The sequence below is a fragment of the Pteropus medius genome, unplaced genomic scaffold, assembly GCF_902729225.1.
Source record: "Pteropus medius unplaced genomic scaffold, Ma_sr-lr_union100, whole genome shotgun sequence".
In the NCBI taxonomy this organism is placed as follows: domain Eukaryota; kingdom Metazoa; phylum Chordata; class Mammalia; order Chiroptera; family Pteropodidae; genus Pteropus; species Pteropus medius.
In genome coordinates this window covers 10,029,783-10,041,782 of record NW_024349797.1, presented here as the reverse complement: position 1 = coordinate 10,041,782, position 12,000 = coordinate 10,029,783, and the positions used below count along the sequence as shown (strand labels likewise).

Genomic DNA, 12,000 nt, shown 5'->3' with positions numbered 1-12,000 from the left:
GTCCAAACTTTTGTCCTTCTAAGATGCCAGTCACACTGGATTAGGGTTCACCCTAATGGCTTCATTTTAACTTAATTGGATCTTTGAAGACTCTCTCCAGACACAGTCACATTCTGAACTACTGGGAGTTAGGGCTTCAGCACAAGAACTTCAGAGGTACACAACTTAGCCTATAACACCTGGTACAGTAGAAATTAAAGCAGTCAATAAGATGAGTTATGATCAAATAAAATAAGTGTTATTTTTTCCACAGAAAGCTTCACATCTTAAAAATTGTTATCAAAAAATTTAGAACGTGTTCAAAATGTAGTTGCTGAAATCTTTGGAGTAAAAAAGAACATCCTAATACAGAGACGTATTATTGTTTTAGCTACCTGGAAAGTTCAGAAATACATGTACAAGGTTAATGTCTGAGAAAACAATCATATCAACACTTGTTATTACTCAGTGTCACTATGATTATGTTTTCGTGCTTACATATAATATTTTCTAGTTTCAAAGCACATTCTCTTCCACTGTTTAATTTTCACCCTTGAGATAGCCAAGTTGGTTTTACTACTGATATGCTTGATTTTTGTTGGTTGGGAGAACCAGAATGTCAGAGAGATTGAGTTGGAGAACTCTCTTTTAAAGATGTCTGTATCTCCTCCTATTCTAGCTGGTATTCTGTGGTTTATACTCTTTTCACCGGCACCAAGGACTCTCTGTGTGATCATTTTTGTGAAATGAGCAAAAATTATATTGATATTATGTTTCAGAGACTATATTATGTGTTACAAAAGTGATTCTCTGTATTATTGGATAGGAGACTACAGTCCTAGTTTCTGAAAATATCCATAGGATTACCTTTTGTAGCATGATTTGCTACATTCTATTCTTGATTCTAGTTTAATACCAAGATTTCTAATGCCACCTGCCATTTTGCGTCTAAATCATACAGTAAGAGACACACAGAAATGTACACTGTACTTCTAGGCAGGAAAAAGGCATCTTTAACCTCTCTTTTTCAAGCCCATGTGTGGAGATAAGATGTAAATTTTTATTAAGTCACAGAGCATATATCTCTGTAAAGATGATTAATTTATTCTTTTAAGGAGGAGCACTTTTTTAAAAAGCCGATTTGTGCTGGTTTCTCTGTGTGAAGGATGTGCTACTCCTGTGCAGTAGAGGTTTTCGGTTTTATTATGATCAGTGTAATAGGTATTGATATACTACTTGAGTGTCTGTGTATATGACAGCATTGTTATCTGGTGGTATTATTTGAAAATTCCCCTACATAAAGATGAAGGCGCACAGAAGATATTTATAACGAGATATTTTTAAATATATTTTTAGTAGGACACCTCAATATTTTCTGTGACTCTTCATAGTAAAATTTCAGTAGGACTTACATAAGAAATACAGTGTATATTGAAATCAAAAGAGACTGAGAACCTCCAAGGACTGATTGAAAGTTTGAAAAATTTTTGGCCACACTCAAAGATGTGGTATAAAACTGATGAATTATGAGATGAATTACCGTCATGGAAGAAACCAACACCTCAAGAAAGATTGGAGATAACTAGGTCAAAAAGACTGTCTTCAAAAATGCTTTTGGTGGAGTAGGGTGGCTATTAGATAAATGTTCATGTGGCTCTTGGGTAATATAAACATTCCAAGAATGTTCCACAATAGAACTATCTAAAACTGTATTTTGTGCTGAAGCTATTCTTGTCCCCTGATTATCCCCAAAGTGATAATGGCCTCTTTACAGAATGATAATTACCAATTAGATTAACAAAATATCAGCATTGTAGGTGCCATGAAATATAGAAAATGTATTTAATTATTTACGAACTGAGAATGTAATATATGCTTATTTAAAATATGCATCGTATGGCCATACAGAGTAAATATAGAAATCTTCCTTCATCTCTCCTCAGTCTTTTTCATGACAAGTAACCACTTTTAAAAGTTTGTAAATGTACATATCTGTATGTAACTTGAATAATATCTCATTGTCTGTTGCCCTGTCTTGATGTGACAAGGTTATAGTCAGATTTATCGACAACTGAACAATAAAAATTAAAATTAATATAACATCTTTGTCTTAGTCTTTCATGAAAATAGCGAGTGCAATTTATAAAATAAATCAAATGTTTTAAAAGATCTTTATTTTTTTTTTCCTTCAGGCTCAGTCTCCGCACAGCTGATTCTATGTCTCACTCAAGTTCACACCAACTGCTTCCCACATCTGGAACGAGCTGGATTGCTTATATCTTCCTTTTTCCCTCTTCAACTCAAACTAGCAGAGCAGCAGTTTCTCTGTTTTCTTTTGATTTTTCTGTGATTATATTACTGGAATTCTCTCAAAGGAGAGCAGGAAGCTGACCAAGCATGCCCGAATCTTTCTTCCTAAGAAAAGGGGAGGGAGAGTACAAATACCCCAAAATGCATTCATTCAAGTTTGTCACATTTTCTTGTCTGTACACATATAGACGTGCATGGTTTATCATGTATACCTTTAAATTAGAGTTCTAAATTTGGCCATTCACATTCTGTTACATCAAAGAGCAACATGTGGAGATGAGGTTCTTAGATTTAGAATTAAATAGTAACTAATAATTTAATTGACGGGGGAACAGTTGTCTCCCTTATATGCTACATGATTTTTTCTCAAAGGAAAAGGAAAGAACATCTTAAATGTTCTATAACCCCTGGGCCAGAAACAAAAGCATTTACTTAAAGAGACAGGTCTTTAGATAAGAAAATCCTTGGGTATATTGCTCAGCTGATAAAACAAGTTTCTGATGAATAAACAGAAAACAGAAATTGGAGATGAGCCAGATGTGAGATTTGCCAGCAATGGTTGAGAAAAACAAAATAAAAACAAAAACACGGAAACAAGTTCTTTCGGTGTGAGTTCTGGGTTGTCTTTGTTGACTTTTTGAAGTTGACACATCGCACATTGATGAACTGACATGCTGAATGAATGTGAGTGTAGGGTAGAAACTACTAAGAAGCCAAGGCTCTGCCTTCACTCATGAGTCATCAGTAGTAAGAAATAAATGTGGATTGGTTTGTCTGGAAGCATTTCCAAACTTGTCTGGATGTTGTGAACATGTTGTGAACAGTGCCATGTCGTCTGAGAAACTTAAAACAATGTTATTTTAAAGTAATATGCCAAGAACTGAGATAATGCAGACATATATTCATATTTGGACAAAGTGACATCTTAATGAGACTAAAGCAATATGTTTCGGAATATTGAAAGCTTTGAGACCTCATCGCACACAGCAATCGTTAAGAACAGTTTAACTTCTATTCCAGGATGAGATCACATAGAGTATAAACCTATGGAAGGAGATGAGGTTGTACCCCTCAGGGCAACATTTCAAGTCATTGGAATATAATTTAGATAAAACTATAATTTAGTTAAGTCTGTGCTCACAGATGGAAGGAAGGAAGGAAGCAGGGAAGAAGAAGAAAGAAGGTAAAGGGAAGGAAGGAAGGAAAGGGAGGGAAGGGGAGGGAGGGAGTGAGGAGGAGGAGAGAAAGAAGGAAGGGAAGGATGAAAGGAAGGAAGGAAGGAAGGAAGGAAGGAAGGAAGGAAGAAAAAGGTAGAAGAAAGAAATTTCCAAATAAACTTACACTGAGCTTAATGAAATAGATTACTTGGTGTTATAGTCAGAAACAACAAACGCCCTTCTCCATAAGGTGAATGAGACTCAACCTAATAAAAACTAATTGAATTAACATTAAATTTCCATTGTATATTTATAATAAGGAAGAAATGTACTCTTTTGTCTCATTTGTAATTATCTTTGCTTTAGAAATCCTTCTGCTGGTGAATCATATTGTCCATTTTTAATATTCAACTTTTATAAAAATATGAAATGTGAGTCTTAGAAGGGCTCTTGAAGATCATCAAGAATAATTATGAAGGACAAAGTAGGCACTGAATTGAATCTTGGTAAGAACTATTGCAAGGGATATCTAACCAGAAGTAGTCAAGAAGCTAACTCCAAGAGGCTTATGAAACTTTTTATAGAGAATAAGATAAAAGAAAAGGAGGTCATTTACTAAAGAATAAAATTGACTGTCCTTATCTGATTTACCAGTCTTGGAGCCGAGATTTTAAGGATGCATTTAAAATTTGTTAACTATTTTGGCACTCTGATTTCATGTTGGGGAACCAGTAATTATTTATAGGGAAGATTTTGATTAGAATTTGCACAACTGTTAGCATTATATGGATGATAGCTATCACTAACAGAATTTATTTTTTTCACACAACTTTTTTATGTTATATCTATCTATCATTTATCATTTATCATCCCAACTCTTAAATCTATTTCAAACTGTATTTTAAAAGAGAATTTTCTGTACACTTTTCCATAAAATATAATTCTCTAACCTTATGGATCTCTGCTAATAAACAGCATAGGACACTATTGACTCATCAATGATGTTAATTTTAAATTCTAAAACATTGGCTTTAACAGTTAAAGGAACTCAATTGTAAATCACATGTGTTTTTAGACCTCCCTTATAGAAAAATTTAATTTGGAGGTCATATTCCCCCTTTTTAAATTTTCTGCCATGACCTCAATGACAGTCTTTGTCAGCTGTTGCCCACCAACTCACCACTTTCTAATAGCCCCAGGTGTTCATGTTGGAGGTGATGTAATTGTGGGGAACTTGGCACCATCTCTGTCTTCTGGGGTGATCTGAATTACATAAGGTAAACCAGCCAATCCTCTAATCTTACTGGTCACCATGCTAAGGTCAGGTGTAGGCATGAAGTCTAAGTTGGACCTGTTGTGTTGAATCTCTTCTCTATTGGACATGAATGAGGAAGCAGTAGCCCTAGGAAACTGCATCTGTCACAAGTTTGGGCTAGGATCCAGCCTTAAGAAGATGTGACACTGCAGAATACAAAGGAAGGTGAAAGAACTGGATTATTTGATGATATCATCACTCTGATACTTTCACTTTGCACTTCTAAGGAATGGTATGAATCAGATTATCTCATTTATGCTGACGGTTAATATCTATCTATGATTAGCATAATAATATTATTCGCGTTGGCAGTCTACTTCTCAACTCATGATAAAGGGTTTCTACCACACATCAGAAATTTTTTTAATACAAAATGAAAGCTAGTGGCTATGGAAACAAAAGTATAAATATAAGGACCATTTATCACTGTGGAAGTCTAAAGAGTAAGGCAGTAAGTTTGACTGAAGTAAGAGTTTGCTTTGAGAGAGATTAAGACTGAATGTTGGATAGATAGAAAATGGTCTTTATATACATATTCTTGTTTGTTCATCTCAACTGCTATTCTTTTTTTGGAGATTGAAGACCAAACTGTATAAAGGGAATGAAATGTACATTGTACTAGTGCCTTGTTTGTTCTTTCAGATAAAATATAAGGCTCAAAAAGACACAGATCTCTTCAGGCATTTGCCTATTTTATTCCTAGAAGCTACTTCAGCACCTTACATTTACTAAATACTTAGTTTTACCGAATGATTAAATAAGTGTGAATTTAGTGCCATACTCTGTAGAAAAAGAAAGAAAATACTACTTTTGATAAAAATTTATGTCATGGTTATTTTTAAGTAATGTGATGGTCAAGTATCTTTATTCTTTCTTTCTATTCTAAGTGATACATATCATTATGTTTTAATGAAGTGCTCATTTGTATAGAAACTGTATACATCAATGACTACATCATGCAGATGATAGTTGATAGATGATAAATGATAAATGATAGATAGATGATAGAGATAGATAGATAGATAGATGATAGATAGATAGATAGATAGATAGATAGATAGATAGATAGATAGATAGATAGAATAGGGAGAAAGAGAGAGAGAGAGAGAGAGAGAGAGAGAAATTGTGATGATTAACTTTATGTGTCAAGCTGTCTAGGCCATGGGGTGCCCAGATATTTGGTTAAACATTATTCTGGCTGTGTATTCTTGAGGGAGCTTCTGGCTGAGATTACTATTTGAATTAGTAGACTGAATAAAGCAGATTTCTTAATGTGAGTGGGTCTCATCTAAATCATTGGAGAGCAAAATAGATCAAAAAGAATGAGTAATTCACCCTCTCCCTGCCTCTCTTCAAACTGGGATGGGTCTTCTGCCTTTGGACTCAGGGTCAGATTAAAATTTATACCATTGGTCCTCCTGGGTCTCTGGTCCTCTGTGCACTGGGACCAGAACTATGCCATCAGCTCTCTTGGGTTTCCAGCTTGCTGATTGCAGATCTTGGAATTTCTCTGCCTCTGTAAACACATGAAAAATTTCTTATATTAATTTCTTTATATATGTGTGTGAGAGTGTATATATATGTGTATATATGTAGGTATATATGTGTGTATATGTGTGTATGTGTGTGTGTTTGTATGTATATATATGTATCCCACTGGTACTATTTCTCTGGAGCATTCAGATTAATATAGATAAATAGATAAATAGGTAAATACACAATTAATGGGAATATATAGAAAAAATACAATATAAGAAAGTTATTACTGAAGAGGTGATGAGAGAGTTAAGCTAATGTGGCATACTTATGACAATTATGAGCACAAATATTTCTATTATATATCAAAAATTACCCCTTTTGCTATATTTATCAGTATTCATTTTATTAATTTATTCATGTATTTACTCATTAATTTATTCAATGAACACTCATCTTTGAGGCTCCAATGTTTACCAGGATAAAGACAAGTAATATCTTCTTTGGTCTTTCTAAACTTCTGAGGGGACAGACAGAGTCCACAGTCTCTTTTGAAGTTATACTGATTTTAGCTTTATTTCTAACTCTCAAGCCACTCTTAAGCCTGAGTTTGCTGCAAATATGAAGAGCACACCACCACATTAAAGGTGTTTTATTCCTGCAATTTGGAAGACACTAACCTCTTGCTTGAAATCAGCCCTGCATCATGATCTTTGCACCCAAGCTATTGAATCTTACCTCTCCAGGCTGGAAATGTCTGCACAATTTACTGAGGCTTTAGGCAGGGTTATGTTGGTCTAGCAGTTAAATAGTTATGTTAGAAATAAAAAAGTATTTAATAGTTTATTGGAAAGTCAATGGCATAATGTGTGAGGTACCTCTTTAACAGTATACTAAAAGTGTCAGAATTCCATGCGATTTTCCACATTTAAAAATGGCATAATATCCTACAGGTGTCAACCGTTTATTTCCACTTTCACTGCTCATTAGTAAAATATTTCAATACATGGTCTCCTCCTATATATTCATCTGGCATGTCCTAATGAAGAGCAAAAGTGAAGCAAGCAATTAGGTAGGTTCTGAAAAAAAAATGTTAAACACTAATTTATAACAATTTAAAAGTGATTATATCTGTACTGGTTACTTCCTACCACACACTAATTCACTGTGTTGATTATTGCACTGTCCATTGTTGAATGTCATTTCTTTCTGTAAGATCTAGATGTCCCTAGTAGATAAAATCTCTTTGACTTAAGCTACTGCCGAAATAATAAAGACTGCCTAAAACCAATCCACAAGCCTTTAAGAATAAGACTGATATTTATTTTTTTAATGGTAATTAATTTCTAGTGGATGTGTACTTTGGGAGTACATAGTTCATATAGTTTTCAAATTACACACTGGCATATAAAACACAACAGCAGGGTGCTCTAACTTATAAAGTTTTTCCACAATTAAAAAGTTTCCATTTTTTTTTAAAGAAATGACCTTATAATTGGAAAGCAAATATGAATCTTTGACATTTTCCATATTTAAAATGTACATATTTTGTTTTGTGTAGGTATATATGTCAATATATTTTAAGAAGTATTATTGATAAATAAATATATTCTATATATATGGTGCATATGTATAGCTATATATGTTTCCAGACTTACAATATCTGTTTATTTTGTACATAGAGCTATATTGTATTGGTTTAGATCCTTATAATCCAATGTAAGGGCATGCACAATGTGAATCATGTCTCAAATCATCTTTATAATTCCTTTGTGTGGCAGAAATATATGGGATTTGTTTGTGTGTATATAATTATAGATATAATTTCTACAGAACCCACAAGAATGTAGAAAAGAAGAGAAGCAAATTTATACAGGTACATGTGGTATACATCTGACTTTTTCTTTGAAATTAGTGTCACGTAATTTCCCTTATGTTTTATCATAAGAATAATAAAGAAATATCATCATTATATCTACCAATAGTAGATTACTAGCTATGCCTTCAGTGACCTACCATTTATCTCAACTCCATGATAAATTTGTTTACAACTGTGAAAAACAATTGTGTTGTTAAGAGATCAATCTGCTGAGATTTCAAGGGTATTCCTCCATTTTCAGGAGCACACGGTCTTTCAATAATACTTGTTCAAACAAGGTAAAATTATAACTAAATTTTTTATTTAAGTTCATGTTATATATTTATCTGATTAATGTTTTGAATTATTACATAAGTCAAGCAACTTCTTGTATACATAATCCAGTTTACATTATGCTATGATTTCTGTCCGTAAATTCCTAACACTAAAATGTTTTCCGTCCATCTTTACTAGATATTTTTAAATCTTATTTTCTATTTTATTTCCAGCCATTTCAAGATAAGCCTTGCTAGACCGCTTCCTAGTTTCCTGAGCAATGTGAAGCAATCAAAGGAGAGATCGGCAGGCTCTCACTGTCTCACCTACACACTTCCCTGCTTCTCTGCTCACATACTCCCATTGCCCAGAATAAACTGCCTGTGTTCCTGGTTGAAGCCACCCCTCCAGCTAGCACCAGATTCCATTTATTCTTGACTACTCAAGGAGATCATTCCAGCAATTTTTTTTTTCCTTTTTATCATTAATGTTACATTGAATGCCACATCTTTTCCATCAGTGTAGAAAAATGTTGCTGTTTCTACAACATTAAAAAATAAATAAATAAAACAAAAAGACATAGCCAGCTTTATTTGTGAAACAAAGAAATATAGCCTTACTTCTCTTAAAAAAAAAAAAGAACAAAAAAATAACTAAATTAAATAAAGCAAAACAAAACAACACTTGTGACCTCACCGATTTTTTGGGTTCCATGTGAATCTGGCCATTCTTTACCTCACATTAAGGTATAAAGTGGATTATTTAAGGAGACATAGGAAATGAGAATAGTTAAGAAGTTTGGAAGAAGGAATGGAGGGCAAAAGCTAAGATGATACAATAAAATATGAATGTTTAAAAACATATTCTTCTACGCGTGAATTATAGTTATACTTAGCAGTGCTTGGGAGTTTAAGAATGTCACTCCTCTTTCCCTGGCTCAAGGTTTAATGGATACTTGGCATAGAACTGTGATGGGAGAGGAGAGAAGAGATAAGAGGGTAGAGTGATCTCAGTGTTTAATTTCAAACTACTGCCCTAGATATCTAGGTAGAAGGGAAGAGAGAAAGCAATTTATGTTAGCGTCACTACATTTAGTAGAAAGGTCTGTATGAAGCCAACATCCTGTGAAAATGTGTTGACTACTGCCAATTTACACTTAATTCTTTTTGTACAGACACTTCTTTCTGATTAAATGGTAGACACCAATTGAACCCTTTCTCTTTTTCACATGTTGATTAGATAAAGGAAATTAAATAACGGTTATGGAATAGTACTGTCAAATATTTAAAATACCAAAGGAAACCTTAATCTATAATGATATTCTGGATGTAAATTTGGATTTACTTAAATAGTCTGTTATATTATTAAACAAGGCAATAATCATTAATTCAATTAATCAACATGTTTTCAATGCTGGGGACATAACAGTAAATTAAACAATATTCCCACCTACTTAAAAATTTACATAAATATGTTACACATAGTATTATGATAATTTATTGATTCACTCAAAAAAAGATGTAAGCACAGTAAGCTGATCTGTGGAAAGCATCTTCCTTATACAGTGAGAAAGATCCAAGCTCCTCCTCAGAGTGAAATAGATCAAAGAAACCATGTTTCCATTTTAGTTTGAAAACTTTTTTTTTTTCCATTCCAATTTAAGAGTCTGCAACCATCAAAGATATCAGTCTTGGGCCACCTTACTTGGCTTTCTTGTCCCAATTCTCTGTGTACAGTAAGTCTTGTAATGACGTGGGGGAAAAATGCGTAGTATTTCTAATTCTTAGTTTTCCACTCACCAGCATTGTGATCTTGGACTAGACACATAAGTTTAAAATTTTTCATTATGTAGTCTGAGAGGGAAAATGTAAGAATTAAATGAGGAAATATTCAATTGAGACACTGAGATATGTCTCAATTGAACCACCTGCATTATTTTGGAAGTTTAAACTTCCTTTGAATATTTTTACAAAATGTTTAATAGCTAATAAGAAAGAGAAAACTTTATACGTGAAAACCAACCAAAAAGACACTATGAAATAGAAAAGAAGGCAGAATTAACCCTTAAAGAAGCTGACAGGAAGGGATTCAAAGAAATTTCAGCATGGAACCAGCATTTCTTAGCGTGACAAAGCCCCTCCCACCCACATGATTGATAAGGACCAAAATTACCTTTTGTCGCTATCAATGCCTCCATAGAAGAACCTTTAAGAACCATTGAAAGAGCATCTAGAACAGTGCTGTGGGCACAGCGGGCTCCCAATTACAGTTATGATCTATGTCATTGCTCATTCTGCAAAGAGAGTGTAGTATATGTTTTTTATTTGAAGGAAGGATATTTACCATATGTTTCCAATAGTGTAAAACACACCGGCTGGCATATCTTGGGCATTCAACATGTTTTTGTGATTGATTTCTACTCCATACAGCTAAGGAATGTTCATGAATCCTCTTGAATATTTTGCCTGCTAAGATGCATTGTAAATGCTTGAAAGACATTGTTTCCTCTTTGTCTTCCACACCCAAAACCAAAATATCCAAGATTATCCTTGCTTTGAATCAACAGCCAAAATGACTTCACTCAGTAAAACTTGGGAATAAACTCAGCCCAAAACTCAGATATAGTCATATCTATATCCATATGTATAACAAAGCCTTAGGAAGGCTTCACTTTGCCCCTGTATATACCAGTGATGCAACAGGAAGTGTGGCTACAAGGAGTCAAAAAATTTATCTAATAGATCTGTTGATTCATTAACTTGAATGATTTTTTTTTTTTGCATGAAAAATAGAATTGATGTGTTTTTGCCACAGTGTAGAATAGATTTAGAAATATTTATCTCAGGCATTATTTTATTTTAAATTGTATAAAAGGAAGACAAACAAAAACTAGTTTTACAAATAAGGGAAAAGAATTTTTTTTCTAAATCTTTTTTTATATGCTTTACCTAAATGTTGCATAGAAGTTGAAACTGATTAGATCCCCTTCCAGCAGGACTTCTAAATATAATGAATGAGGAACTTGTGTTTTCTGCTTGGGTCTTTTGGGTGGAACGTGTAGAATCTAAAAACGTAGAATGGAGGATGATCTGCATTAAGATTTTGGCATCGTCACATTGGAGGTTCAATGACACTTCTTTTCCCCAGATCAGGTTACCACTACCGGTCTAAGCCCTCCAATTGCATGTCCCCCAACTTAGCACCATTATGTATATTTCTTTTCTAGGTACCCAGTAGAGAGAAGTACAGATGAGGGTAGAACTAGAATTGTTATAAAAACCTCCTGTCTACGGCCATGTCATCCTGAAGAAGCCCCATCGTGTCTGATCTCAAAAGCTAAGCAGGGTTGGGCTTGGTTAGTACTTGGATGGGAGACCACCTAGGAAGACCAGGTACTGTAGACATAAAAATTAAAACATAAAATAAATAAATAAATAAATAAGGGATTGTAAGCTGACAAGGTCCTTGCAATCTGTGAGGTCAACCAAGGGTTGCCTCACCTAAAAACAAAAAAATAAAAAATAAGAAAAATAAAAACATTCTCCTGAGTAACCACATTTGTGGCATCAAGTGCCACTGAAAAATGTCTCTGTGTAGTAAGACTTTTTCACCTTGCGTTCACTTCTTGG

General features: G+C 33.9%; 1 pseudogene; it reads left to right on the top strand.

Annotated features, from left to right (window-relative positions):
- Nucleotides 1-11,656: 11,656 nt before the first annotated feature.
- Nucleotides 11,657-11,775, top strand: LOC120619939 (uncharacterized; annotated as a pseudogene).
- Nucleotides 11,776-12,000: the final 225 nt, after the last annotated feature.